Below are 8,313 nucleotides of genomic sequence, written 5' to 3'. Positions count from 1 at the left end.
GGTGCTGGGAGAGGGGGTGAGAGCCAGGGCATGCTGGGAGAGGGGGTGAGAGAGCCGAAGGGGGTGCTGGGAAAGGAGGTGAAAGCCGAAGGGGGTGCTGGGAAAGGGGGAGAGAGAGCTAAAGGGGGTTCTGGGAAAGGGGGAGAGAGAGCTGAAGGGGGTGCTGGGAGAGGGGATGAGAGAGCTGAAGGGGGTGCTGGGAGAGGGGGTGCGAGAGCTGAAGGGGGTGCTGGGAGAGGGGGTGAGAGAGCTGAAGGGGGTGCTGGGAGAGGGGGTGAGAGCCAGGGGGTGCTGGGAGAGGGGGTGAGAGAGCCAAAGGGGGTGCTGGGAAAGGGGGTGAGAGAGCCGAAGGGGGTGAGAGAGCCAAAGGGGAAGAGGTGCTGTGAGAGGGGTGAGAGAGCCAGGGGGTGCTAGGAGAAGGGGTGAGAGAGCCAGGGGGTGCTGGGAGAGTGGGTGCTGGGAGAGGGGGTGAGAGCCAGGGGGTGCTGGGAGAGGGGGTGAGAGAGCCGAAGGGGGTGCTGGGAAAGGGGGTGAGAGAGCCAAAGGGGAAGGGGTGCTGGGAGAGGGGGTGAGAGAGCCAGGGGGTGCTGGGAGAGGGGATGAGAGAGCCAGGGGGTGCTGGGAGAGGGGGTGAGAGAGCCAAAGGGGAAGGGGGTTCTGGGAGAGGGGGTGAGAGAGCCAGGGGGTGCTGGGAGAGGGGGTGAGAGAGCCAAAGGGGAAGGGGGTTCTGGGAGAGGGGGTGAGAGAGCCAAAGGGGAAGGGGGTGCTGGGAGAGGGGGTGAGAGAGCCAAAGGGGAAGGGGGTGCTGGGAGAGGGGGTGAGAGAGCCAAAGGGGAAGGGGGTTCTGGGAGAGGGGGTGAGAGAGCCAGTGTGGTAGGGAGTGCAGGAAGAGGAGTGAGAGAGCCGGGGGGTAGAGGGTGCAGGAAGACTTGTGAGAGAGCCAGGGGAGTAGGTGGTACAGGAAGATGTGTGAGAGACAGCGGAGAAGGTGGTGCAGGGGGTTAAGGAGAAGATGGTGCAGGGGCATAGGAAAAAGAAAGTGTAAAGGGAGAGACATCTTAAGAATGGGAATGTCAGGGATGCATCCATCGTAAAACACAAGTAGTAATGAAGAATGGAAATGCACAGAGGGGACAAGTGTTAAAAAAAATAAAAAATCAAGCCTTCATACTCCATTCACTTATATTTTCTATACCCCCACTCCTAAATTTCTGCTTCGACCACTGCCCTCTATTCCTGCTCCCGACTGCCTGTGTGAGCTGACAGCTGCTGATCCCTCCTCGCCCAGCGCGCCCACTAGGAGAACAGAACACAGGATGCCATAATCAGGTAAGTTCATATATTTTCTCGTGTGGAATATGTTTTTAACCATCCTTTTTTGAACTGGGAACACTACAGCGTATCCAATAATGTTTAACACTATGTATTGCTCATTATTGCGCTGTAATGTTTTTTGCATATTTATCTGTACAGAGATTTTTAATTAAGAGGAAAAAACATTGCTTGTCATAAATTTTATCTGTAATTATGTCAATTTATCTATTTTTGTTTGCATTGTAAATGATGTATTAAGCTGCTCTTGGGACTCACACTCAGAATCTGATATGCTGTACCAATTTTTATTTGTGAATGAGTTTTTGTCTGAGCTCTACTAATGATTTGGGGGCACTACTATGGCATAATGTTATTTGGGGTCACTATTGTGGCATAATATGATTTGGAGGCACTGTTGTGACATAATATGATTTGTGGGCACTACTGTATGGTATATGTTTTGGGGGCACTACTATGCCATAATATGATTTGTGGGCACTTCTGCATGACCGAATATGAATTGAGGGTAATACTATGTGGCATAATATGACTTTGGGGCACTACGATGTGGCATAATATGAACTGGGCCCACTACGGTGTGGCATCATATGAACTTCTGCCAAAGGCAAGTTTTTCATTGTTGAATATGATGGGAGCCCAAAGAAGTTGCTGTATCAGGGCCCAAAATTCCTCTTGTCAGCCCTGCCTGTGAGTCAATGGGGTAGACGTCTCCAGGTAAATAATCTAAATGTTTCCTATCTAATCAAACTGATGGATCATGATGGGTCACATCCAATTATTTCTCACCCACCTCCTCTATCCCCCTTAATTTATATACTGTGTTATTTAAAATGAATAGAAAAGACGCATATCCAATTACTGTAGTAAAACAAAAATATTTTTCTCTGACATTTTGCTGTAGATGGAAATACTTTTAATGCGGCCGTGTGGGTTCAACTGATCATTCAATAGTTATGTTTTTTTTAGATATATGTTAGTTTTATTTCATGTGGAATGATTCATGAAAATTCTGCCATTACTATCTCATTGAGGGAAAAGGGTACCTGTTACCTATATGTGTGTGTAAGTACTCTGTTCGTAGTTGCTATTTTGTGGGAGATTTGAAAAAAGCAAAACATTGTTTCCTACAGTGGCGTCTGTATAATTGGTGGTATTGCTGTAGTATGGGGTGGCGTGCTGGTGGCAATGTTGTAGTGTGTTTGGTGCTTAGTATTGCTAATAAGTAGGAGAGGGTATTGCTATAATGTGGGGGTGATGCCGGTTGCTGTAATGTGGGAGGTGATGCCGGTTGCTGTAATGTGGGAGGTGATGCCGGTTGCTGTAATGTGGGGGGTGACGCTGGACGCTGTAATGTGGGGGGTGATGCCGGTTGCTGTAATGTGGGGGGTGATGCTGGACGCTGTAATGTGGGGGGTGATGCTGGACGCTGTAATGTGGGGGGTGATGCTGGACTCTGTAATGTGGGGGGTGATGCTGGACTCTGTAATGTGTGGGGTGATGCTGGACGCTGTAATGTGGGGGGTGATGCTGGTTGCTGTAATGTGGGGGGTGATGCTGGACGCTGTAATGTGGGGAGTGATGCTGGACGCTGTAATGTGGGGGGTGATGCTGGACGCTGTAATGTGGGGAGTGATGCTGTAATGTGGGGGGTGATGCCGGTTGCTATAATGTGGGGGTGATTGATGTAGTATGAGTGTGTGTGGGGGGTTATTTATTGCTGTAATTTGGGTACTAATAATGTATTGTCATGGTGTTTATTGATGTAATTGGGGTGCTAATAATGTAATGTTGAGGGTCATTAGGAGAAATAAATACCCCCTCCCCCCCCCCACACACACTCATACTACATCATGTTGTACTGCGCCAGCATCAGTGTGCAACAATATGGTGCATGGAGCCCACGTGGGCCTGTGTGCTTTAAATGCCAGGGCTGATTTTTAGTCCCAGTCCGGCCCTGGTGCCCAGTAATATTCCTCTAGTAGTAGAATAACCTAGTAACAAGCCATCAGTACATGTGACCATTAATATGCCACCAGTATTAATAGTGCCCAGTAACGTTCCAGCACAGTAATAATGACTTCCCATAGTGTGCCAGCATCAGGTAACTGGGTTTCTAAGCAGTGTTTTTCAGTTGCTGATGTGGAGACAAGACTGCTGTTTTATTGCAGTGATTACAGTCACATGCTTTATGTGTCATCTAGGGTGCCAGCTACCTTAAATAGTAACCTGATTTAATCACACCTTGCTTGTTATAGCCTTGACACGCTAGCAACTCCGTGCTCCTGTTCTCTGCTGTTTTGAATTCGGTCTACTTTCTGGTATATGACTCTTGCTTGTGACCCCAAATATCCTGTTTTCTGCATGGATCAAATCATAACCTGAATTTTTCCTATTGCATGTTTATCACTGCTTTGCCATCTGTTCTGTCTTTGGATTCTACAACACATTGCTCTGCACACCTTGTGTATCATCTGCTGCTTATTTATCTCCATGGTAGTCATTCAGTTGACCTGTTATTTTGCCAAAAACATCACTCCTACTGTGTCTGAACACTTTACTTACGCTCCTGCTTTGTCGGATATCAGTACGTGTGCTGCTCCACACTGCCACAGCTGTACTGGCCAAAAACTGAAATTGCAACTTGTACATTACTTTGTGGCTCGCTATACTACTCACTACTCTCTACTGCCAAGAGTAGAACTGGCTGAACTTCAGAATGCGTCCTTCCTATTCCATCATCCATACCTGATACATCAGTATCATATTGGTGCATTATCCAGTCTATTTTTTCTAGCTTGTATCCTGTTGTGCCAACTTATACCTGTTAAATTACTGCTTGAGATTAAATCCTGGGGACAACCATATATATGAACATTTTTAGTTCCGGGGATACTAATGGTGAAGATCTCATCAAGATCTGTTCTGATAATTTAACAAGTTGGGTGGTTTTTGACACTAACACAATAGTAGAAGTGCCCAGCAACATGTACAGCAATAATAGTTCATCAATATTGCTGCTAAAACTTACTCTTCTGCAGCTTAGTTTTCTTGTTCCACCTGCTTGTCTTTTCAGGTAAAAGCATTTCCGTTTCAGGTCATTTTTACCTCTGACCTGCGCCTTGTCTCGTGTCTGGTAACCACCTCTCACTCCTGCCTACAAGACTTCTCCTGTGCTGCTCCCCACTTATGGAAATCCCTACCACTCTCAATCAGACTTTCCCACAGCCTTCAAATCTTTAGATGCTCTTTGAAAACCAATCTCTTTATTAGAGGTGACCTTATCCCACAGCACACTGGAACACCCATTACCTAAAGCCAGGTGACTGCTAGTGCAGAATTTCCTGCAATAAAAATGAAAACCAATGAAGTAGCAATTTTTAGAAATACCAAATCTGTTAATCTCTCGCGATTTAGCTGGAAATTGCCATTTTAAAACCAATACTCATATCTGATTGGTTGCAAGTTTTACATGCACAACTCATGCGATTTTGACCTAACATTATAAAAAGCAAGGTACTTCCTTATTTGAGTTGATAGGGTTTCAGGAGCACAGAGAGAGCAGGTGACAGTGTAGGTGAGTTTATTTTGTTTTAAGAAGTGTGGAAAGTGAGTTTTGTGGGTTTTTTTTTTTTGCTTCATTGACTTAGTTTCCCTTGTTTGTCTGTGTTTTTATTAATATTATTTTGGGGTGAGTGTTGTTTTTTGGTGTCTACTGTATTTTCCCTGTCCTTGGTTTGGGAGTGTATTTGTTGTTTTGTATTTCTCCTGTGTTTTATCAGTCTACTTGTTTTCTTTGTTTGTCTTTCCCCTTCGTGCTTGTCTGTCAGGATGGTGAGAGGAAGGAGAGGTGAGGAGGCTAGGGACAGTGGGGAGGAGGAGACAGAGGAGCTAGGAGGTGAGGAGGAGCAGGAGGAAGAGGCAGGCCCTTCTGTGGGCAAAACTAAGTCGGGGTGCAATGTGCGATTTAGCCTTCAGGAAAATTGTGTACTCATACGCAATTTAGTGCCCGTGTATGAGCCCAAGCAAAGGACAACAGGCATCTGTCCCTAATTTGGCACAATCTATACACCAGTTCAGTGAGGTGCAGGCTAAATTGGTTGCCTTCCACCAGTACTCTTTGTGGGGGATCCAAAGGCAGCTTAGAAGAGGATTATGTTATTTGAGGAACATACGGGACCATCAAATGAGATTATGTACCACAATTGATAAAATTTACAATTTATTGGAGCAAATGAACAGTGGCATCAACAACCTTACTGAGGCAGTCTATGAGTTATCCTCAAATTGAAATTCTATTTGAAGCCAAATAATGGCACAGCTACCGATGCCCCTAACTTCAAGTAGCAGTAAGAGCACTACCCCTACCACCTCAGTGTCCACAACTCCAGTGTGTAGCAGTGGAAGGATCGGGGTGGCAGACGGGCATCCACCAGTCTCCTGAGCCCGATGTCCAAAAATAAACAATTTATCGTTATTTTCTGACACATTTATGGAAAAATGCCTTTTTTCCTGTATGCAAAACAGACAGACATGTACATTGTGTTCTTTATTTTGTTTTATATTTAGTTAGAAAATAAATAATTTCATTATGCACAGTGGTTCGAACACATTTATTGTCCTTAAGATGTTTACAAGAGCAATCTGTACAAAGTGATGATATTATTTTTAATCTTCCAATAATGCATACATGGATATTTAAAAAAAGAACATGCATAGTCACTTAAATGAGGTTATTGGTTTATCACAATTAGTCCTGTGCTTATGTTAATAATGATGTTGGTTCTAGAAGAATAGGTTATATAAAAAAAACAAGGTTACTGATAATTACACAACAATTACACTTACTTAAAAACCATTCTCACCTTAAAAATAAGTCTGAATGATCCTTTCTATGACGTGCCTCCACCTCTCTGTATTATGAACATCAGCTGCTGGAATGAACTCACCTGTTTCGTTACTGTATATTGCTTGAGTTAGGGGTATACTTTGGTTTAGGGCCAAATTATGCAGCACACCGCACCACAACACCATATGAGTCACCTTCCCTGTGACATAGAGAGACACACCGCCAGATGTATCAAGGCACATGAATGTGGACTTCTAAATGCCAAAGGTAAGTTCTATCACCCCTCTATGACAGCGGTGTCATAAACCAGGAATGACACCCATATTCAGAATCACCTACAATTAAACATAAATACATGTAGATGATTGTAACACAACAAAAAAAACACCAAAATAATAAAAAAATTAAAAACCCACGTGGCCTGCGCAGCCTAACAGGAGCCTGGTGCTGTGGATGTTCCCCTCTCCCTCTCGGTGTGGACTCTCAAATCAGATGTTGCTCTAAAAAGCCCAACACCATTTTCAACCACCCTCAGAGTATTTGGGCATTTGGGTCCCTTTAATAGCCCTCATTAGCCTGCATAGACCAATGGCTGATGTATTTGCTAATCACGGCTATAAAATGCAGCGTGTTGTAGTGCCGCAAGTATGTACTTTAAATGGTGACCCCATCTGGAAATATTAAGTGTTGCCACATCATACAAATATAATTATTGCCCCACTGGTGATGAAATAGTAAGCCACTATCATAAAATAAAATTAAAAACAAACCTTTACATATTATCATTAATTAAATTTGGCCCACTAATTTATTCTTAAAATAATTTGTCCCCTGTAAGATAATTAATAAACACCAAAAACATTCTTTATTTAAACTTCCATTGGGCCTCCTGTCAAATCCAAAGTATATTACCAGTTGAATCAAACTGAGTTTTTACACAAACAGAGGAAACTTTACTCATACTTGCCTACTTTCAAATAGTGAAGTCCGGAAGATCCCCGACAGGGGGATGTGACTGGAGGGCGAGAGGGGTTAAGATGAGGTAAATCGCGTAATTTTGGCCCAGCTCGTGATGGAAACATCAAAATTACACGATTCACAGCAAATCTCGTTAATTTGGATAGCAAATTGCGGGATGCAGGAGATTTGCCTGCTCTCCCAGGAGTCTGGGAGCTCTACCCGGATTTCGGGAGTCTCCCGGATATTCCTGGAGAGTTGGCAAGTATGACTTTACTTCATTCACGGCCGGGAGAACAGAAACACACACACAGGTAGGCTGTAGTATGTGCTATGATTTTGTCAAGACAATTCATCATCTACATATAATGTTTCACCCACGTAGACATTTTAGCACTGACAATGCATGAATCACAAAATCCAACATCAGCAAATATTACAAAAAATATATCTGTGTCCTATGAAACTAGACATAACTGTTGCAAATCATAGATGCAGTTCTTGCATGTCCTTGAAACTTGTTAATAAAACTAAACACATACAGTATTTCTTTGATTTAAACTATAATTAGAATTGAAAATCTAAAAAGTATAATATACATTATTAGATGACTGCTATATTATATTTGAAGCAATCATAAAGGCACAATATACATTAGATCATCATTTATATATAGGCAGCACAGTGGCCTAGTGGTTAGCACATCTGCCTCACAGCACTGGGGTCATAAGTTCAATTCCCGACCATGGCCTTATCTGTGTGGAGTTTGTATGTTCTCCCTGTGTTTGCGTGGGTTTCCTCCGGGTGCTCCGGTTTCCTCCCACACTCCAAAAACATACTGGTAGGTTAATTGGCTGCTAATAAAAAAAAAAAAAAAAAAAAATTGACCCTAGTCTCTCTCTCTCAGTCTGTCTGTCTGTGTGTGTATGTTAGGGAATTTAGACTGTAAGCTCCAATGGGGCAGGGACTGATGTGAGTGAGTTCTCTGTACAGCACTGCGGAATCAGTGGTGCTATATAAATAAATGATGATGATGATGATGATATATAGCGCCACTAATTTAGCGCTGTACAGAGAACTCGCTCACATCAGTCCCTGCCCCATTGGAGCTTACAGTCTAAATTCCCTAACCATATACACAGACAGACTTGGGTCAATTTTGATAACAGCCAATT

This window comes from Mixophyes fleayi, chromosome 2 (genome assembly GCF_038048845.1).
Source record: "Mixophyes fleayi isolate aMixFle1 chromosome 2, aMixFle1.hap1, whole genome shotgun sequence".
NCBI classification, from domain to species: domain Eukaryota; kingdom Metazoa; phylum Chordata; class Amphibia; order Anura; family Limnodynastidae; genus Mixophyes; species Mixophyes fleayi.
Note: the sequence above shows the minus strand (reverse complement) of the source record.